Raw genomic sequence first — 23,590 nt, 5'->3', positions numbered from 1 at the left:
CAAAAATTATTACTAAAACCTGTCCTGCCATGCAGCAGCTGCACCACCTAAGCCTGCCCAAGCATGCCTGGACAAGATAGGAAACTTTCCAGCTTACATTGTAGGCAACATTTTAATTGACTTGAATTATGAATTGAAATAATAAATGTAGCCCCCTGGTAGGCCTCAGGCTCGCTCTGCTCGCTTTCGGTTAGAGGTAGCAGCTTTCGGCCCTGCCAAACTGGGTAATCAAGTTTGTGTAGATGCTGTGTGATGTACCCCACCCCGCCAAATAACAGACAGTACACCATATGCGATCAAATGATTACACTTCATAGATCTTACTGGAACTATGAAATTAATAGAGATACAACATAAAAGGGAAAGTAAAAGGTGCCAAACTTATCAGAGACCAACCACTTTGTGCACAACCATTGGAGCTCAATTAACAGAGTCTTCTTTCCACCATTCGATCCCCTCCGACCTCCTCAACCCGCCGCCTGGGACCAACCATGGTGGTCGACCAGACGCTCCACACGAGTCTGTCCTTGTCTCCTCTCCTCGCAGAAGACCCTGGGCCTCGGACTCCCGCTCGGGGTCCGTCCCGTCACCCAGCTTACAGCATCGTGTCTCCTCTCTCTGTCCCCATCGCGCCTTCTGCTCCAAAGCCCGCGAAAACAATAGCTTACAGACACACAAGAAAGAGTAACATCTATCCCAATTGGTTAGCAAATGAATACAATTCTCTTTGTCAGTAATTATAACCCAAACAAGCTGCTAGAGCAAAGGACTTTCTCAGCAGTTAACATAACAAAGAAGCTATTTTATTCTAACATAACAAAGAAGCCATTTTTATTAGCCTTAGCAGTAACATAAAAGAAGAAACCTCTTACATAAACATAAATGATTTCAAAAAATGGTGTGTGATAGGGAAATTTCATGGTGATTTTCATGATCAGTTGCCCAAAATACATAAGATACACCTAAAGGTATTCAGGAAGCAAAATCTTTGTTGTCCAGTGAAATAGCAGAAACAATATTTGCCTGTGAAACAGCAGATACAAAACATTGTGGCAGAGAGTTAAGTTTTGAATACCACCCTGCTATTAAGATTTAGAGACAAGGAACAATGATTAATTTTATAGTGATCCACTGAAGGAGAGGGAGACTCTGAGTAAAGTGATCTGGGTTTAATCCAGCAATGGCCCTTTTCATTTTTGATTACTCTCCAAATGATCCGTGTACTGAGTACTGAGTATTGTAACGTTGTCTGCTGAACAAGAGACACATCTTATAATTGACCTCTCCTTGTCAACCTCTCCTTGACCTAGTGTTTGACCCAATACTTGAGGTTACTATGCTGCACTATTATGGTCAACCTCCATTTACAATGAATTCCACATATAAAACGTCTCCTCTTCACAGGTAGATAAGAAGATCGCTATGAAAACACAGATGCAAGTGTCAGTGCAGACACTGTGCCAGAACAGGAATCCTAAGAGGCTTTGCAAGGTCATGTCAGCTTGTTGCTTCCTTCTCTTTCCCTGAGGTTGAGTGATTGGAGAGACAGCTCAAGGTCTGGCCAGTGCTGCTCTTCTAATGGACGGCTGCGGCCACTCGATCCTTATCATTCACTGAAATCGAATGAACTAAACACCTGAAGTGGCCTGGTTTTATCGCAAGTCCAAAAGTTTGCCAGGTGGGCTTCAGGAGTGCTGGGTTTTGACTTTCAGAGAAGCAGATGAGCTTGCTGACTGCTTCTAGAGCTCTCTGATTTTGCCTCAGATTTGCAACAGCTACAGCTTTTTAACTGATTTTTAATCTACCTTCAATATTGACACAGCGTTTTTCTTGCTCTGCTTACAAAGCTTGACCTATGGACAATATGAAATGCAGGACTATAGGACCACACTGACAATTCTTTGTCTGTGTTCTCTCCTAAACCCCCTCCCCTCAGTTCTATGGCCTTTGTGAGACAATAAGACATAGGAACAGAATTAGACAGAATTAGGCCATTCAGCCCATCGTGTCTGATCCATTATTCACTATGGCTGATCTTATATCCTTCATAACCCCATTCTCCTGCCTTCTTCCCATAATCTTTAACGGTCTTACTAATCACAGACCTATCAATCTTCACTTTAAATATACCCAATGACTTGGCCTCCACAGTCTTCTGTGGCAATGAATTCCACAGATTCTTTATGAAGAAAGGACTGCGTTCTTTCCCCCTACCTCTTCCCACAAGCTATTGGGGCGCCATGGCCGCGTAGTGGTTAACATAACGTTACGACAGCTGAGGGTGTTGGAGTTCAATTCCAATGCCGTCTGCAGGGAGTTTGTACGTTCTCCCCTTGACCACGTGGGTTTCCTCCAGGTGTTCCGGTTTCCTGCCAGAGTCCAAACAACATAGCAGTTAACAGGTTAATTGGTCACTCTAAATTGTCTCCTGTGATTAGGCTAGGGTTAAATAGTCACTGGGTGGCGTGGCTCATTGGACCAGAAGGACCTGTTCTACACTGTATCTCTAAATCAGTAAATAAATAACCAAGCAAGCAAATGACCTCATGAACAGTTATCTCCATGAGACAGCCCTGGCCGCATCCCAAAGAGAAATTTTCCCAAAATGTTTTTAAATTTAACATTTACAGACAGCTCCGTGGATCACCGTAGCAATGAAAGAGTTTGCAGCGTTTTGGTTGTATGATGCTTTATTGGAGAGGATGGAACAAGGAGGGATGTTTTAACAGAAGCTCTCATCTACTCAAAGTGCATTAGAACTTCCTACAGGTACAATGAGTTTGCCTATAGTTTATAAAAGGATTCCAATTGCAATTTTTTTACTTTTGAGATTACAGCACTGATAATCCTTGTGTTTTGCTTTTCACCCTCCAGTATCTGTTTTCAACTTTCCCCTTCCTTCAACTCACTCCATCTGCCTCACAATTTTCTTCTTCTGTCTATTTATCACCAACTCTACTCCTTCCCTTCACTGATGCAACCTGCCGATCATCATTTACTCCTTCTCAGTCCACCAGTCACCTCAGGCTTCTGTTCCACTACTCCCCCTCTCCTCTATATCCCGGCCATTTCCCCTCCCAGCCCAGATGCAGGGTTTCCACAACTCCTTTCCCTCCACAGACGATGAGATTCTCCAGCAGATTGCTTGTTGCTCCAGATTCCAGCACCTGCAGTCTCTGCTGCCTTTATGGTTTCCAATCCCTTTTTTTAAAATTTCCTGGACCAATACCATTCGGCTAGGGGGTCCTTGGACTAGACTAGACCAAGATCAAGCTTATACAGACTACAGGGTAACAAAAACCTAACTGTGGGCAGCCTTAAACCACTGCTTTAGAAATTTCCTTGCTACCACACACTGAATTCCAAGCAACAACACTGTTTATCAAAAACACCATTGGTCACCCCAGCCAAAAGTGAGGCAAATATGGCGTGCAGCAGGTGCCAATGCTCCTCAGAATCCACACTGTGATGAGTTCTGATGCATGGTCAGATTTATTTATCACATTTACAGCGAAACACAATGTAGGGCATCACTCACCAACACAACCTCAGGATGTGCTGGGGGCAGCCCACAAGTGTTGCCAAACATTCTGGCACCAACATAACCATAAGACATAAGACAAAGGAGCAGAAGTCGGCCATTCAGCCCATCGAGTCCGCTCCGCCATTTATCATGAGCTGATCCATTCTCCCATTTAGTCCCACTCCCCCGCCTTCTCACCATAACCTTTGATGCCCTGGCTGCTCAGATACCTATCAATCTCTGCCTTAAATACACCCAATGACTTGGCCTCCACTGCTACCGATGGCAACAAATTCCACAGATTCACCACCCTCTGGCTAACAAATTTCTTCGCATCTCTGTTCGGAATGGGTGCCCTTCAATCCTTAAGTCATGCCCTCTCGTACTAGACTCCCCCACTTTAGGAAACAACTTTGCCACATCCACTCTGTCCATGCCTTTCAACATTCAAAATGTTTCTATGAGGTCCCCCCTCATTCTTCTAAACTCCATGGAGTACAGTCCAAGAGCAGTCAAATGTTCCTCATATGTTAACCCTCTAATTCCCAGAATCATTCTAGTGAATCTTCTCTGAACCCTCTCCAACATCAGCACATCCTTTCTTAAATAAGGAGCCCAAAACTGCACACAGTACTCCAAGTGAGGTCTTACCATGCCTTATAGAGCCACAACATCACATCCCTGCTCCCATATGCTATTCCTCTACCCATAATGCTCAGCAGAGCAGCAAAGAACACAAAGCAGAACAGAACAAGCAACAAAACAACAAGAACAAAACAAGCTCTTTTCCTCTTTCTCGCCCTCTCTACCCCCACCAAAACAAGGACAGTCCTCCAAATCGAACATAGGCGCTTTTGATCTTCACTCACTGCAATGAGACGGGGGTCAGCTGCAGCTCAGCTTAACAGCCGTTGTGCTTCTAAGTGAAATGCATCAGCTCTACAGAGGGAACACCACAAAAAATCAAAGCCCTGTGCTCCAGGGCAGCATGAGAGAACACTGGAAGATTGAAAGGAACATTCTGGCATGTGGTCTCTCAGGTGGATGCAAAAAAAAACTCACATTCTTCCTTCATTCAGGACAATTGAAAAAAAACAATTACCTATTTGATATTACTTTCCTGTTTGGGGGATCAACCTGTATGCAAGGTAGAAACCGCATACCCAAAATTACTAGAGTGACAACACTACAGAGGAATTCTCAGTCAATAAAATATGACAAAAGTGCCAAAAAAAGGCAGAATTTTACTTTCCTTTACCCAGTTACTCATCGGACAACACGGAACAAAGAGGAGAGATGTTTTGACCTCTTTTGTAAAGCCACTCTGCACTGAAAGAGGCCTCTCTGTTGTTATTCTCAGAATGGCACCTCAATAATATCTGGCTGGTGGAGGAGCCAGTGAGCAGCTCCCACCGAAATCACCAAGCATGTTGCAGGAGGCTTCGAGAACAGAAAGAGGGGAGAAAAGTTGCACAAAAGAAAATTTATGAAAAAGCAGCAATGAAGGCCTTTATTTTGTATGAATGATGGATAAGTTCCTTCAAGGTCTTGAAAACAAGATTACTCTTCCTAAGAAGAAAGTGAACTGCTAGAGGTCTGATGAGGACACCATATCCCAATCTCCTCTTTCTGTTGAAATAAACTGACCAAATCCTCAAACAGGAGAAAATCTGCAGATGCTGGAAATCCGAGTAACACACACACAAAATGCTGGTGGAACTCAGCAGGACAGGAAGCATCTATGGAAAAAAAGTATAGTCAACATTTTGGGTCGAAACCCTTCAGCAGGACTGGAGAAAAAAAGCTGAGGAGTAGATTTCAAAGGTGGCCGGGAGGGGAGAGAGAACCACCAAGTGATAGGTGAAATGAGGCCACACTTAGGTTGGAGGAACACCACCTTCTATTCTGTTTGGGTAGCCTCCAACCTGATGGCATGAACATCGATTTCTCAAACTTTCGGTGATGCCTCCTCCACCCCACAACCCCTCACAATTTCACATCCCATTGTCCTTCTCTCACCTCATCTATCAACTTCTCAGCTCTTTACTTCATCCCTCCCCCTCCAGGTTTCACCTATCACCTGGTGGTTTTCTGTCCCCTCCCCTAGGAAAGTAGAGGCACTGCTGTGCATTCTTTGTAATGGCACTTGCGTGCTGGTCTCAGGACAGGTCCTTTGAAATGATAACACCAAGGAATATAAAGTTACTAATACTTTCCACCTTTGATCCCCTGATGAGGCCTGGCTCATGGGCCTCCAGTGTCCTCCTCCTGCAGTCAGTAATCAGTTCCTAAAGATGGCGGGAGGAGAAGATGGCAGCGCGCCATGCATACGCAGCCCTCCAGTGAAAAATGATGTTGTATCTGTTAAATAGGGGTCGTGGACAATTCTGATTTGATGGAGAATGGGCGTGAAAGCACAGAGGAACATCTGGAGAAATTTCTGAAATGCCTGTCCGCTGCTGTCGTTACTGTGTGGTCGGGAATCTTTCGGAGGGTAGGCCTCAAAATCCCCGGCCTTGCCTGCTTTTGGCGACCGAGAATGAGGTCGAATCGTTCGGCAGAGATGCCGCTCAGTACTCGGTGTCGGACAGCTGAACAGAACTCAAAGTTTTCGGATGACTCAGAGTCGAATTGTGGTCGGCATGGCAGGGAGAGTTTTTCTTCCTTCTCCCGTCTGCGTGCACTGAGGCAGTTCCATCCTATAAAGCAATTAAAGGGCTGAAGAAGAGGAAGTCTGACTGGATAGTAATTGTTGTTCCATGTCTCTGTTCCCAGTCTTACTTTCCCTGTATTGTAAACTGATTCTTCATCCATATTCCTGGATGAGCTGAAACGTACCCCAGTAGCATGCTGGGAAGTTTAAAGCTGTTGACTACCTTCATTCTCTAAATATGAGTTTCTTCTCTCTGTACCTCCATAATCTCCCCTGGCCTCGCATCATTGCAAGAAATCCTGCATTATTTCATCTCCACCTCCTGATGGCATCTGAGAATGGTAGCAGCTCTGAAGAAGAGCATTTGATCCTTTGAACCCCGACAACTCTTGACAAGAGCAACGCAGGTCATCCTATTTGCTTTGTTTCAACATTTGGTGGCTGTCTTGTGTTGTCTTAGCATTAAGCTCTGGAATTCTAGCCCGAAATCTTTTCACCCTTTTCCTTTTACTTTCTCCTTAAAACTCTCCTTGTAGTCCAAGCTGTTACCATAACCCAATCTCCTGAGGAATGCTTCTAGTCATTTGCCTATGTTGTGGATAATTTATAAATATGAATTGGTACTGTATATTTTGTGCCATGAGAAGAACTACAGAGAGTTGCTTCAAAGCTGTCTTTTTTACCTTTGAATATAAAATAAAGCTTCAGTTTTTTAAAGATTTTTTTTAGATTATGAGGACACTCAGTCCTCGTTTATTATCATTTAGAAATGCATGCATTAAAAAATGATACAACATTCCTCCAGAATGATAACACAAGAAAAACACAGGACAAACCAAGATTAAAACTGACAAACCTACATAACTATAACATATAGTTACAACAGTGCAAAGCAATACCATAATTTGATAAAGAGCAGACCATGGGGACAGTAAAAAAAAGTCTCAAAGTCCCGATAGACTCATCATCCCACGCAGGCGGCAGAAGGGAGGAACTCTCCCCGCCATGAACCTCCAAGCGCCGCCAACTCGCCAATGCAGTACCATTGGAAGCACCCGACCGCAGCGGACTCTGAGTCCATCCAAAAACTTCGAGCCTCCGACCAGCCCCTCCAACACAGCCTCTCCGAACACCATCCTCTGCCGAGCGCTTCGACCCCGCCCCGGCTGCCGAGCAACAAGCAAAGTCGAGGACTCGGGGTCTTCTCCTCCGGAGATTCCGGACCACACAGTAGCAGCAGCAGCGAAGCAGGCATTTCAGAAGTTTCACCAGAAGTTCCTCCGTGCTCTCACATCCGTCTCCATCAAATCAGGACTGTGCACGGCACCCTACCTGACAAATAACAGCCATCACCACCGGAGTGTCTGCTGCGAGCTGCGTCGCGCCGCCATCTTCCCACCAGGGATTTGAATATCCATATTCCACATTTTACCATTAACCCATGTAGGATGCAGAACATTGTGCTTGAAGTCAACTGGAAAACATTTTGGAAGCAACTGAAATGTTTGTTTACAAAAATCGAAACTACTCATGGGAGCTGCAAACAGACCCACTGAGCACATTAGCATCTAGGTCATTACGTGCTGCTCTTCCCATGTTGAAAACATTGCAAATAATCACTATTATTTGGCTCGGGATGGACCTGTTTGCTTTTTGTTGTCTCAGTTTCGTGTGCATGGGATTATTTGTCCAACTTGCTTTTCTATTGTGTTGTGGCAGCTGAGTTATGGCTGGGCATGCTGCTTTGGATAATGTGATATATTGACTTTGAGCTGTTTCTAGAAATCTCATGATTTTAAAGAACAGAATTTCTCTAAAGTATTCTTTGTTATTGTTTGTCATTATGGCACATCAGATTTTTTTTATTTATTTAGAGATACAGCTTGGAACAGGCAACTCCAGCCCAATGAGCCTGCACCACTCAAGTAACCAATTAACCTACTAACTTGCACGAGGGGTGATTGATAAGTTCGTGGCCTACGGTAGACGAAGATGAGTTATTAACTTCAAACTTTCTGCATAGTCACTCAAAGAGTTGAACTGCACGTGCATGTAACAAGAGCTGTATAACTCATCTGCTTCTACCTTAGGCTACGAACTTATCAATCACCCCTGCTGTGGACCACTTTCTGGAGGTCCAAGACGCCGACTTCTACAAAGAAGGGATCCGTATGCTCCACAACAGCTGGATTGTGTAAATGTATGAGGGGACTATGTTGAAAAATAAACGTGCTAGGTTTTCCAAAATTGATTCCTTCTACCTTGGGCCACGAACTTATCAATCACCCCCCGTATGTATTTGGTACGTCAGTGGGGAGTCCAAGTCAAACCAGAGCTGTGAGATAGCAGCGCTAATCATTGCATCACTCTGCTGCTCTTTAATTAGAAATGTACTTTCTTATTTATGATTTGCTATTTACTTAACAAAAGCAAAAGTGAGGAGAATGGGGTTGAGAGGGAGAATAAATCAGCTACAATTGAATTGTGGAGCAGACTTGATGGGCCAAATGGCCTGAATTTTCTCTTATTTCTTATGTTCCAGGTTGCTGATGCTGTATTAGCATTACACTAACTACTATACTACGGTGCTGCCCAATGGACTATGGATCGTGAAGGTTATGGAATATGAAGAGTCTAACTTAGTTGGGTTGAGTTGTTCTCTGGTGCTGACAATCCATTTGCAAACTTTTTGTCACCATAAAAGGAGACATCATCCGTGCGCTGTTGAACAACTCAACCAAACCTTCAACCACCCGAGCATTTTCCGAGTTATTTCTGACAGTCTTACTTAGATCCCAAATGTAAGTTATGCTTAGATCAAAACGAGAAATGAATAACTCTTAGAAGCGCTGCTGTTTCCATTCTGTGACTTACTTTGCCTTGTTTAGTTCCTGCTGCCAAGGGGATTATGGGCTTTGGGAAAGAATGGCCAAAAATATTGTATATCGTCAATATTCAGTTATATCTTAATACAATTTGGGGCTGGCGGAATGATTCACTAAATTTAAATTTATGGCAACTAATTCAATAAGGTATAACCAAGAGGATTTGGTTAAACCAGTGGTCCCCAATGACCAGGCCGCAAAGCATGTGCTACCAGGCCGCGAGGAAACAATACGAGTCAGCTGCACCTTTCCTCATTCCCTGTCACGCACTGTTGCACTTGAACATAGTGTTACCAACTATTTGCCGGGACATCCTGTATATTGGGCTAAACTGGTTTGTCCCGTTTTTCCCCCCGCTAAGGTAGAGTGTTCCTATGAAACCTTTCGTGCCGAAATGGCATGAAGCGCAGAAGCAATTACCATTAATTTATATGGGAAAAATTTTTGAGTGTTCCCAGACCCAAAAAATAACCTACCAAATCATACCAAATAACATATAAAGCCGAAAATAAATAACAGAAACATATAGTAAAAGCAGGAATGATATGATAAATACACAGCCTAAATAAAGTAGAAATAATGTATGTACAGTGTAGTCGGGAAGATGAAGACAAAACCAATTTGTGGGGAAAAAAAATCGGCACGGAGGCGCACACGTCACGCATGCGCACACAGGTTCCCGCGCAAGGCTTCATGGTCATGGTAGTCTTTCCTGGGATAAAGTGTCCCGCAGTTTAACTGCTACTTTTGTCCCTTGTTTGGGAGTGAGAAAGTTGGCAACCCTAACTGTAAAAGACATGTTGAAATGAGTTTAACCCTACTTGAACACCCACCCCCCCCCCCAACCCCAGTCGGCCAGTCCGCAAGAATATTGTCAATATTAAACCGGTCCGTGGTGCAAAAAAGGTTGGGAGCCCCTGGGTTAAACAGGTGTTTTTAAAAACGTAAACACCAGGAATTCTGCAGATGCTGGAAATTCAAGCAACACACATCAAAGTTGCTGGTGAAACGCAGCAGGCCAGGCAGCATCTCTGGAAGAGGTATAGTCGACGTTTCGGGCCGAGACCCTTCGTCAGGACTAACTGAAGGAAGAGTTAGTAACAGCTTTTCTGCCTGGCCTGCTGCGTTCACCAGCAACTTTGATGTGTGTTGCTTCTTAGATGTTTGCACAGATTCAGTATGTCATCTAAAACTTGGACAAACTTCCATGGGTGCACAGTGGAGAGTATTCTGACTGGTTAAATCACAGCATGGTATGTAACATCAACGGCCATGAATGGAAAAGCTGGCAAAAGTAGTGGATACGGTGCAATCAATCAGGGGAAAAACACTCCCAACCACTGAGCATGTCTCCAAGGAGCACTGCCACAAGAAAGCAACATCCATCATCAAGGATCCTCACCATCTAGGCCTTGCTCTCTTCTCGCTACTGGCATCGGGAAGAAGGTACAGGAACAGTTACTACCCTTCAACCATTCAGCTCCTGAACCGGTGTGGATAACTTCACTCGCCTCAACGCGGAACTATTCCACAACATATGGGCTCACTTTCAAGGACTCTACAACTCATATCCTTAATATTATTTACTTACTATTTATTTTGTATTTGCACACTTTGTCTTCTTATGCACATGGTTGTTTGCTCAGCTTTGTTGGTGTGTATTCATTCATTGGTTCTATTGTGTTTCTTTGTATCTACTGTTAATGCCACAAGAAAATGAATCTCAGGGTTGTATATGGTGACATATACATACTTCGATAATAAATTTATTTTGAACTTCACCTTTCCACCTTCACCACCCAGTTTCTCAATTCCCCCTCCCCCACCTACTTACCTCCCCCATCACCTGGTTTCACCTATCATCTTCCAGCTTGTAGTCCTTCCCCTCCTTTCCACCTTCTTATTCTGGCTTTTACTCCTTCCTTTCCAGTCCCGATGAAGGGTCTTTGCCCCAAACGCCGACTCTTTATTCCTCTCCATAGATGAGGGAGTTCCTCCAGCACTTTGTGGGTTACTATGGAACAACTGGTTCCTGACACAAAGCAATAACTAGGAACTAGGAACGGGTTAAGATTGATCTTCAGAGGGTAAGAAATGCCTGAAATGATGGTGTGTAGGTGGAATCAGCAACCACTACAGGAGGTTTGCTCAACCATATGATAAAATTCACTGCTGATGAACTAGTAAGTGAAATGAGAGTAGTCTCAATTACCAAATAAGAGTCCAAAATAGTGTGCTCACTATTCTGCTTGATGTCTTATTATCAGCAGCAGCTCAGATAAGATGTCTACTAATGGAATACTAACTCCAGTGGAGTATGAATCATACAAAACACAATTTAAACAGATATTATTTTATTTGAAAGAAATACTGCATTTTTTTGCAGAGTAATACTTATGTTGAAATCTGGAAAAGATTTCTTCTCATAGGTGCTTCTAAGTGAAACAATAACATTCTCAGCTCCGATGAGCAAATTGCCTGCACGGATCCTGCAGCAAACACGACAGACGTAAGAGACTGGCTGTCTCATTGTAACAACTGCAAGAGACAATGGCAGTACAATTTCGATCAGCCAGGTTGGAAAGAATGGGGTTTAGGGGATTAGGAGGTAGGGGGTAAGGACGAGAGAAAGGAGACAGAAGAGGGGGAGAGAGAAAATAAAAAGCTATGAAATGCAGATCTGGAATTTAGGAAATACCCAGTACATCTGGTAGTATTGGTAAAGAGGAAAAACAGTTAATAACATAGATTCAGGTTAATAGGGGCACATCGGGACCAGTGCATTTTGACCCAATTAAGCCGCTGCCCTAATAAGCTAAAATTTCATGAGAATTGTTCAAAAGGTATAAAAAAAAGACAAACTTATCACAAGTCACTGCTTTTTGAATTAGCATCCATCGGCTCAAATGGAAGGCATAACACAAGCAACTGACCCGATTTGAAAACTGTTCACTCTAAGCACGATTTAGTGTCTAACAGCCAACACAAGTACACGCAACTGACACAAGTTAGAAACTGTTCAACAGCAGTCTCCTGACTCAAAAGTGGCAGTGTTCCCTCTATTTTCTCAAATAGTGTCCCAAATAAACAGCTGCCTAATGGCCCAATTAACCGGAATCCACTGTATTACTAAACTGAACAGCTAAGCAACAATTTTAAGTGCAATGAAGCAAATGAGGCTGCTTTTGAGATTCCAACATCCCAATACCAAGTGAAAATCAAAGGCACCAGATTGAAATTTCAGTATAAATAAAATACAGCACAACTGAAAATGAATGACCTAGAGAAACATCCCTCAAAAATAATGGGCTGAAACTACATTTCCCACTTTTCAATTCACAGTTTAATTTTATGGTTTAAATGAATACTTGAATTTATAGACAAAATTGATTCAATTTAAGGAGTTATGCCAAAGGACTAATATAAAGCACTGAACAATAGGAGAGAAAATTAACAAGTCAATATCAAGAAGTCAATCATTTTATTTAGGTATACAATTATAAGGAATATAAATTGGATAAATGCAAGCAGGCTTTTTCCACTAACGTTAGGTGAGACTAGAACTAGAGGTTATAAGTTAAGGGTGAAAGGTAAAACGTTTAAGGGGAACATAAGGGGGAACCTCTTCATTCAAAGGGTGGTGAGAGCTGCCAGTGGAAGTGATGGATGAGGGTTCGATTTCATAATTTAAGAGAAATTTGTCTAAGTAGATTGATGGGAGAGGTATGCAGATCTACAGTCTGGGTACTGGTCGATGGGCTAGGCAGAATAATAGTTCAGCATGGAGAAGATGGACTAAAGGGCCTGTTTCTGTGCTGTTGTGTTCTATGACTCAATGACTAAGTCTTTGCCAACAGTCTTTGAAAGTCTAGAATTAAAGTAAGTTATATTCATTAGCAGAGTGAAGCATATCCAAGACGCCTTCCAAACGTATCTTTTTTTCACTAGAGGTATCGAATCAGGATTGCACCGAATTCTGCTGATGATCGTCATCTCTGCCACATTCTTCCCTTCTTTGGATCACCTGCCGAAACCTTCATTCACCGATGCTGAAGGGACCATTCTCCTGGTTCTCTTTCCTTTACCTAGTCTCCCTTCAAGCCACAAGACCATAAGACGTAGGATCAGAAATAGGCTATTTGGCCCATCAAGTCTGCTCCACCATTCAATTATGGCTGATTTATTTTCCTTCTCAACCCCGTTCTCCTCCCTTCTCCCCGCAATCTTTGGCACCCTTACTAATCAAGAACCGGTCAAACTCTGCCTTAAATATACCTCTTCAAGGTCATTATATCCATGAGATTGATTTCAAGCTCCCTTATCCCCACTCCAATTGACGACAACTTTCCCTCCCGTTGATCTTCTGAATAACGCGATTAAAGAGATGGACTACATTTCATGCTTAAAGCTAAGAGTTGTGACAGAAGGTCACAGGTTTTAAATTTTAACTTTTCAAATCCTGTGCTCGGATGCTGCGTGACATGGCAGATATTTGAAGGATTTTCTGATCTGCTTTAACATTTGCAGCATCTGCAGTCTTCTGTCTTTAATTTTCCTACTAACAGCAAGCCAACAATCAAAAACGATGGAAAATGTAGCAGAGCCAGCAGTGGAGTCTGCGACTGCTGTCATCCCCTCGTCTGAACAGTGTGTGAAGAGAATTAAACAGAGGGGGAAAAAAGTGGGAATTAATTGTTCATTAAATTGCAGATCTTTTTTGCTCTGATACAGAAATATATTGTATTTGCAAGAGGTAAAAGCCATGCTCATACAAGGGCAGCAACCCCAGTGTATGCCTGATCAGATGTCATGAATTATAAATAGTCTTTCCCAGTTAATATAAAGAGCTTTTGCATGTCTCATTAACATTTTTAAGTCATTTAAAGCAAGTCAAAGCAAATAGTCAGGTTCACCAGGACTCCCTTTGTAAAACCACCTGAGTGTGGGTCTACTTGGGAGATTGTAAACCCAGGATTTTGCAAAACTGTCTACACTTCCAGCCTACAAACGTGGGGATAGGAACAAAGGCAAAAATCAGCTTTCACAATCTCGTCTCCTTGCAGAAAATTGCGCAAAGAACTTGGCATCCTAAAGAAATTGTCACTGTGTATTGATTTAACAGTGTGTATTTGTTCTAGGGCACAGTAAACTGGTTTGAGACCTAAACTTGCATCATTAAATCGAGCCACATTCTTTAAAGACAAAGGATCATGTTTCCTCATGAGCGGTAAATGTCTTGCACAAATACAGGAGAAGCATTGTTCAGTGTGGAACTTTTCTAACTTCTACCTTCCACAGCTTAGATTCCCTAAATGAGAGAAACCCACACTGATGCTCTGTTTAGGGCAACCATGCAGAGCACTGATTCATAAGATTACTCAGTCCTCTAGTCCCAGCTCACTGAATTAAAAAAAAAATCTTCCTGGAATGAACTGGGATGGATTGGGTGGATCCCTGACATCTCTGCTCTCTGCAGATGCTCCACCAGTGGGGCATCACCCCATGGCACGTTCTGGAGAGGTTGCCTGTAAAGGTGTGTTTTGATTGAACGGGACGAACTGGACACTAGCTCAGCAGTTAGTGGAGATGCTCTGGCTGCTCACTTGGTGGGCAGGGTGAATGTGGGACATCATTGACTGGCAGGCCACCCGAACCCTACGGGGTCTCTCAACACTTCCTTTCCAGGGGCGGGGGGGGGGGGTGCAGGAGCTGCAGCTCCCTTGCTCCCTGTGTTTGGCTGCACAACTGATCCCAGCCAAGAGATTTCCCTAAATTCTGGTTAGACCACACTTGGAGTACTGTGTTCAATTCTGGTCACCTCATTACAGGAAGGCTGTGGAAGCTTTAGAGAGGGCGCAGAGGAGATTCACCAGGGATTTTGCTCGGATTAGAGAGTGTGACCTACAAGGAATGGTTCAGCAAGTTACGGTTTTCTCTTTGGAACGAAGGAGAATGTGAGGGGCCTTGATGGAGGTGTACCAGATGAGAAGGGGCATTAATAGTGGATAGACAGCACCTTTTTCCCAGGGATAAATTGGAAAATGACAAGGCATAATTTAAAGATGATTGGGAAAAAAATATAAGGGAATGTCATAGGTAGTTTTTCCTCTGCACAGGGAGTGGTGGGTGCATGTAATATGCTGCCAGCAGTGGTGGTATGGGCAGAAAGATAAAGGACACTTAGAGACTCTAATATGGGTATATGGATGACAGAAAAATGGAGGGCTATGTGAGAGTGAAGAGTTAAATTGATCTCAGAAGGTTAAAAGGTTGGCACAATATCATGGGTTGAAGAGTCAGTACTATGCTGTAGTGTCGTCTGTTTTAAGGTAACAAACCTATTGCTGGTAAATACCCATTGAGATTATTATCACAGAGAAATCTCTGGGCTGAAGCGAGACTGGAGGGGAGCAGCAACTTTCACCACATCTAGCAGGAGATACAGAGAGGCACCATGTCAGGGGTTTGACAATGAACGAACCAAGTGCATTGCCCTGACTTCACCCCTATCAGCTAGGTTACAGGTTACAGGTCACACATGGCAGTGGGCAACTCACATGTTGGCCAGTGAGCAATCACTCTGCTTGGCTTGACCTGCCCAACGCCAGGCCTCAACGGCAAATTTTCCACACCAATTCAAGCATTACCAGATTTGCACCAGGTTCGGGCATGGCAGAACTGTCAGTAACAGATCTCTCTGTAGCACGTGGTGCTGTAATGAACCCTCTTGGCACTGATTCTATCAACACTCTCCCTTCTGGTAACACATCATGCACTCTTGATAAGTTGCCAGTGTACCTCTCTAATAGTCATTTTGTAAAGGCAAGTTCTGTCTTGATTAAGGATGAATTACCAAGAGTGAAATGTATTCAATGTTTCTTGAGCTATCCACATACTGTAACTTTTAACTTTCAGAACAGAAGCTTGCTTGAGTTTGCCAATGAACATTTATCCTCCGATCTCAGACCAACAGCCTCACATGAGTTCAGGTTAAGAGATGAACCCATTCAATACAGACCTATATGGTGTACTCCTAATAAGGTGGCTAATGCAATCATTATTTTTCTTAAAAAAACAGTAATGCTGGCCACTTTTAGTTGTAAGAAATTCAAATTACCTGGGCCTCAGCCTAAATTTTTAATCAGCTTGTGAGCAGGCTTTTACCTCTTGTACAATGCCTTGTGTAAATGTGAATAAGCATGAGGTTTTGTGATTCATTTTGCAGTTACTGGGAAAGAAGTTTTGAAGTGGTGAGAATACATGCAAAGTGTTCACAGAAGTGTTATTGGGGGCCGATGGGCCTGTTGCTGTGATGCTTATTGATAAACATACCTATTAATTTATGCAAACTAACGAGTGTTTCTTGACCCCTGACATTGCTAAGAATCAGCAGTAATCCCATACCCGAGCAGGCACTTCAATGTCAGATTATTCATTGTACTGTAGCGAGAATGTCTATTGCCTCTGTTACAGACATCTAACTACTGTTCCACAATGTTAGAATGAAGAAAAATTATAATTTCATTCTATATTCCCTCTGTTTTTTTCAATTTCATTCTTTCCTCTCTCTCTCTTTTGCTTCACGTTCTTTTCCCTCCTACTCCTGCCCCTTTGTCTTTCTCCTTCTTTCACTTATCTTTCCCCCCCTCACTCACAAAGAGGCTTGGTACAAACACAAAATAATAAACAATTTCTGTTCAGTCTTCCCACCGTTATCAAAATCTACGAACGTTGAGGTCGCTTTGATGTATAAGATCTGTAAGTATGCATATGGTCAATTTAATTTTGGAAGCAAACGTTGGGAAAAACTTGGCAAGAAGCAGCAACGGTTAATCTTTTCATCAGAATTGGAAAAAGAGAGAGATGCAAGTTGGTTCTCAGTAGGAGGGATGTGTCGAATAAAGATAGTATCAGGGTTGAAACAGGTTAATGGGTCAGGTAACAGAACCTGTGTAACGAGTTGTCAAGGGTAAGATGGTGGGACTTGCCTGGCGGGCTAGATTTATATGCCTAAGACAAGAGAAAAATGAAAATTGCTAGAAAAGTATTTGTTTTCATTTAATTTCAGATTGTACTCATATATTATTCTCATCAAATACAGATTTCATCTTTTTCTCCATAACTGTGGTTCAGTGTGTAGCTCTCTCCCCAAAGTCGTAAGACTCAAGTTTCAGATCTTCAGAGATCTGAGTACATCAGGCTTAGCTAACTCTTCAGTGTAAGAGAGTGTTACACCTTTCGAAATGCAGTCTTTTGGGTGAACCTTCTCTGTTTTCTCCGGTAGATGTAAAGCACCTCCCAGGACCGTTTTGAAGAAGTGCAGAGAAGTTGTGCATGATGTGCTGGCCAATACTTATCGCTGATGTACTAAAAACAACGTAACTGTGAGAGATTGCCTTGTCATGTACAAAATGACCGCCACACCTCATTTAAAACCAAAACAAAAACATTGCAAGGAACTTATCAGCTGTACATGCTTCAGGACATCTGAACAAAACCATATGGTTTGAATTCATTCTACATCCCTTCCATTATTTAGTAAATGGAGTGCCTTCCTGCAGCAGCAAAACAAACGTGTTGGGAGATTCAGCTTAAGTGATAGCTAGGCGTACAAAGTGATTGTCCTATGGTGCTACAGTACTGTTGTTCACACCTGTTGACTTCAAAAGCACAGATTTTCAGCAGCAAACAACAATGCAACGCCACTACTAAGATGATTCTGATCATAAATCAGCAAGGATGAATTTCTACCACATTGAAAGCTTCATATTAAGAAAATTAAAAGCTCCTTGAAGATGTTTTGCATACTATGGAGGCCAGTACCCATGATGGGTCTGATTAATTTTACAACTCTCTGCAACTTACTTTGATGCTGTGCAGTAGTTCCCCCACCCCACCACCACCCCCCACCATAACAAACAGTGATGCAGTCAGTCAGAATGCTCTCCACGGTACATCTGTAGGAATTTGCAAGTGTTTTTGGAGATTTATCAAAAGGGGGAGAAGATGGCGGCGTGACGGTAGCACGCGCGGCCACTTCGGTGGTGATGTCTGTTATCTGTCAAGTAGGGGACCATGCACAATTCTGATTTGATGGAGACATACATGAGAGTACAGAGGAACATCTGGAAAACTTCTGAAATGCCCACTTCGTTGCCGCTGCTACTGTGTGGTCCAGAATCTCTGGAGCAGAAGGCCCCGAAATCCTCAGCTTTGCTTGTTTCAGCGGCCGGGGCGAGATCGAAGGCGCTCGAGAGGCTGTATCGGAAGGGCTCCTGTACGCCTTCTCGTCACCATCGGAGGTTCTGCCAACCCTGTTTCTCCAAACGTGCCAGAGAGCTTACTGAGTACATTCAGCATGTTCTTTGCAGTCATAGCTGATCTGAATTTTGGTCTTAACTCCCTATGTTATCTGCTCCTCATAGCCTTTAATGCCATCTAATTCAGAGTTGCATCAAAGGCTTAAATGTAATTGGTGACTCAACATCCATAGTTTCTGAAAACAGAAAGTTCCAGGGATTCTCAAACTTAACAGAGAAAACTGTCCTTTTCACTCTAGGACAAGCAGTTGACAGTTTAAATTATAGACTATGCCTCCTCTTACAACACACCTACCAAGGAAAATATCCTCACAACATCTAACTTGTCACAATCTTGGTTTAAAGAGACAATGTCTCAGTCTATTAGTGTTGCTTTACCAAGCTGTCAATTTCTTTCAACAGTGTAGGTGTTTCAGTCAGCATCAATTCTTCCAAATTAATCCAATACATGGTAGAATTCATTATCCCTTATTTGCATCTTAAACTTCCTTTCTACGAGGATCGCCATCTTATCATGGAGGAGAGTTCTGTGAGTTCCTGAGATCCCATGAGCGACGCCATCTGGACTTTAGTCATCCGCTGCTTCATTCCTGATCGGGTCACCCAGGGTGGTAAGGGTGACAAAGAGTGATCCAACCAAGACCTCAACGGTGGAGCAGACGGATGATGGTGATACGTCACAACAAAAGTGAAGGTGGAGGAAGGCTCCAGCAATGAAAGGTCCCCAGTTGTCTTGCAAAACACAACACTGAACCCTGACTCCAGTCTGTCAAGGACGGTGTGGTGACTGTCCGTGCATCAGCCTCCCCACTTTAAACAAAATCACAAACAGGCATTCTTCATTCAGGGAATCCACCCTTCTCCATTTTACACTTGCGCCTCCAGGTCTTGATGAACTGACTGCTGAAAGGAACTCGCTGAGCTCTGAAAATGAACATCCAACTGTTACCATATACCTCTTAAGGCAAAAATAAAAAGCACCAGTTCTACAACTAACGTAAGCCTCAGAAATTTCAGGCAAATTGTGTAAGCTATAACGTTCAGTAACACAATTTTCATGGCATCAAATTTGCTTGGCTGATGGAGTCCACTCTGAAAATGCAGCTAAGCAGCTTGAAGTCATGCACCCCACACCTCAGCTGACATTTGAGGAAACAAACTGCTATTTTTAAAGCTACGGCAATTTTTTGATACAATTTCACCGGAGGTCACGCAATTATACAGCACCATCACAAAGGGGGGGGGGGGTGGCACCTGAAAACACACGCTGGTCTGAACTAATCATTTTAACTCCCACCATTCAGCAACACAGCTGCACTGGAGATGTTTAATCTGTGCAGATGTCCTGATTTTATAACCAACTGCCAAGCAATTTTTAATTTAGTGCCATTCCAAAGGCACATTTTCTGATTCGGTCCATGAAAATAAAGCATTTGGGGAATTCTGCCTTACAAGTTACGTGGTAATGAGAAGCTTGAGTTATCTAAATTCATGTAATTAATGGTCTGCATGTTATACTTTACAAAAATAATAACTTCCATTTATGTTACGTATGTATTTAGCAAGTCAAAAATATCCCAAGGTATTTCATGGGACTGTTATCAAGTAAAACACTGAAAATCAAGCCAGAAAAAATAAACATCCAGGCAGTTGACCAAATATGTAGGCAAATTCCACAGTTTACGGCTTAGATTGTCAAAATAGCCGTAATTAAAACCATGAACAGACTTGGGGCAGGAGCACAGTTCCTCAAAGCATTATAGGAATACAGATTCAGTCAAAGTCTAATGTTAATTGCTGTGTAATTAGGTAAATGTAAACTTTGTGCATTTAATGTGACCTTCCAGTCACACTCTTTATCAAGTCACCACAATTGCCAATCTCCAATTAAGTCAATAAACGTTTGCCCCAACATAAAGACAACATAACTGCTGTCCATCTGCTAGACTCATATAAAGAGATCATAACCATAGTTAATAATGAGTTAGTAAAACAGCACGTCAATAAATACTTATTTCATTGGTGACTGCTGGGACCAGGAAAGCACGAACCCATCACCTTTGCCAACAGTACAAAGCCATCTATCACGCACTATTTCTTAGTCAAACGAACGTTGACAGATGACTCAAATAAAATGATCACATGCTCCCCAAAAAAACTGCAAGGAGGATTATTTGTTTTCCAAAAGACCTGAATGATTTGCTAAATCAGTCTCTCATGCACAAGCCCTTCCCAGATTACCCCAGGATTCCAGTCATAGATTCACAGGGAAGTACAGCACAGAAACAGACCATTTGGCCCATCCAGTCCATTTAAAAGCATTTAAATGGCCTACTCTCATCGACCTGCACTGGGGCCATAGCCCTCCATACCCCTCCCATCCATGTATCTATCCAAACCTCGTTTAAACATTGAAATCAAGCTCACATGCACCACTTGTACCGTCAGCTTGTTCCATATTCTCATGACCCTCTGACTGAAGTTTCCCCTCAAGTTCGCTTTAAACTTTTCACCTTTCACACTTAACTCAAGACTTCTGGTTGTAGTCCCACCCAAACTCAGTGGGAAAAAGCATTTAGCCTGTCTATACCTCTCATAATTTTGTATACCTCTATGAAATCTCCTTACAAAAGTGCAGAGAGAGATTTACAAGAATCTTGCCTGGATTGGAGAGTGTGCCCTATGAGAATAGGTTGAGTCAACTTGGTCTTTTCTCCTTGGAGAGACAGAGGATGAGAGGTGACCTGATAGAGGTGTATAAGATGAGAGGCATTGATCGTATGGATAGCCAGAGGCTTTTTCCCAGGGCTGAAATGGCTAACATAACGGGGCATAGTTTTAAGGTGCTTGGAAGTAGGTACAAGGAGGATGTCAGAGGTAAGTTTTTCCACACAGAGTGGTGGGGGGGTGAGGGGGGATGGAATGCACCGCCAGTGACAGTGGTAGAGGCGGATACAACAGGGTATTTTGAGACTCTTAGATGGGTAAATAGAGGGCTATGCAGAAGGAAAATTCTAAGCAGTTTCTAGAGTAGGTTACATGGTCAGCACAACATTGTGGGACAAAGGGCCTGTAATGTGCTGTAGATTTCTATGTCCTATGTTCAATCTTCTACATTCTAAGGAATAAAGTCCAAGCCTATTCAATCTTTCCATATAACCCAGGTCACCCAGATTTTTTTTTGTAATTTTTCTCTGTATTCTTTCAACCTTACTTACATCTTTTCTGGTAGGTGACCAAAACTGCATACAATGCTGCAAATTAGGCCTCACCATTGACTTTTACAACTTCAACATAATATCCCAAATCCTGTACACAATACTTTGATTTATGAAGCCCAATGTGTCAAAACCTTTCTTTATGTCCCTATCTACCTGTGATGCCACTTTCAATGAATTATGGACTTATATTCTCGATCCCTTTGTTCTAATACACTCTTCACTGTGTAAGACCTAGCTCGTTTCGTCCTCCCGAAGGGCAACACCTCGCATTTGTCTGCATTAAATTCTATCTGCCATTTTTCAACCCATTTTTCCAGGTGATCCAGATCTCTCTGCAAGCCAAACTTGGTGTCATCCACAAGTTCCTGTGAACTGTTCATAACCCAAACAGTGTAAACGAGTTCCCACCAGGCAGGAGATGCCTGCAAGCCGTTGTAGCTGGCAAATCTGTCTCAATGGTCTCTCAAACATTCAACCTTTAGTATGGGACCCATTGTAGCTGGCAAATCCAGCCCAATGGTCTTCCAAACATTCAACCTTACGTATGGGCTGTAAATAAAGTGTAAGGATTTCTTCTTTTATGTTACTGCTAAGATGAATAAAATGGCTTCTCTGTACTGTTATCTGCTGAGACAGTGGATCTCTATAGCAGTATGTTTGGATTATAATTAGTGATATTGGGACTTGTATTCATTTGTTAGCCAATTGGGATAGATGTTATTCTTTCTGTCTGTGTGAAAGCTGTTAGTTGCGCGGGCTTTGGAGAGAAGGCGCGAGGAGGATGAAGAGAGAAGACGTGGCTTGAGGAGACGGTTGCTGGATCCGCTGGGCCTGGGCTCGGGGAGGGAGCCCAGGGGTCGAAGACGAGCAAAGGAGGATCAGCGACAGGGAATCTGTGAGCTCCAACGTTTGTGCACTGGACACGTTTATGAGATTATTGGCGGCTTTTATTTGTTTTCCTTTTCTTTTATTCTCTACTCACCCCATACTTAAATATAAAATCTTACTCGTTTAACCGCACATTGTGGACTGAATGTTATTTCGGGGTACTGATGTTACACAGGAGACACAACATACAGCATCCACCTAAACTTGATTACCCAGTTTGGCAGGGCCGAAGGCTGCTCTCCCCAGACGGAAGCGAGCTGAGCGAGCCTGAGGCTTACCGGGAGGCTACAAAAGTGTGTAAATGTTTGCTGGTGAGGACCTGTATATCTCGGTTAACTGCAACTTAAATAGTTTTTGATGGATTCATTTGCTCTTAAATGCCCTTCTTGTGAGAAGGAATTGGAATAGGTTTACTGTCATGTGTTCCAACATGCCGGAAAAAGCTTGCCTTGCATACAGGCCAAGAATCCACTCAGCATTAAACATCACGAGGAGGAATCAGAAACAGACGAGTAACAAAGTACACTGTGAAATAAAGTTCTTCACTTCAGCACCACCACAGCAAAAAGAGGCTATAAAGTAACTTCAGTCACATGATTGGATTCCACTTTCAAGTGGCCGCGTTCAATAGTTGCATGAATTCAACCTCCATCACTGGTGCCTTTCAAACAACTTAGACTATAGTTATGGAAAAGCATTCATACAATTTCATCTTTATGATGCCTGCCTAATAAGTACAGGATGAAAACACAAGAATTACATGCAGCCACTGAGAGTGTTATCATCACATGGCTCTGTAATCACTCACTGACTAGCTAACTTCTCACTCATTCAAAATTACCTCAATTCTTCTGATATTTATCCCAGATCCTCAGAATACAGCACAGAGTTTTGCAGATCTTGACCAATGTTGTTCACTCAAACACTGCACACAAGCATCAACATTAAGTCTTCACATTGTCCTGAGTGGAAATTTACTGTGCGAGAAGCAATTGGTACATTTACCAACATTCACGCAAATTTTACCTATAGCACCTTGAGTTTGCAATACCTGATCATCCCATTCATCAGACATACACGCAGTGGCCACTTTATTAAGA

At 42.8% G+C, this 23,590-nt stretch overlaps 1 protein-coding gene and 1 long non-coding RNA gene across 3 annotated transcripts in view; one reads left to right on the top strand and one right to left on the bottom strand.

The window, feature by feature from the left end:
• Window positions 1–23,590, bottom strand: part of LOC134360311 (zinc transporter ZIP11-like) — an 860,127-nt gene that overhangs the window by 703,713 nt on the left and 132,824 nt on the right. The gene's annotated exons all lie outside the window — the stretch shown is intronic.
• LOC134360312 (uncharacterized) lies at window positions 1,469–22,909 on the top strand. Its single transcript, XR_010021314.1, has 3 exons — window positions 1,469–2,769; window positions 8,719–8,977; window positions 17,346–22,909. It is a non-coding gene; the product is annotated as an uncharacterized LOC134360312 (long non-coding RNA).

The sequence above is a fragment of the Mobula hypostoma genome, chromosome 22 (assembly GCF_963921235.1).
Source record: "Mobula hypostoma chromosome 22, sMobHyp1.1, whole genome shotgun sequence".
NCBI lineage: Eukaryota > Metazoa > Chordata > Chondrichthyes > Myliobatiformes > Myliobatidae > Mobula > Mobula hypostoma.
This window is presented reverse-complemented; position numbering and strand designations above follow the sequence as displayed.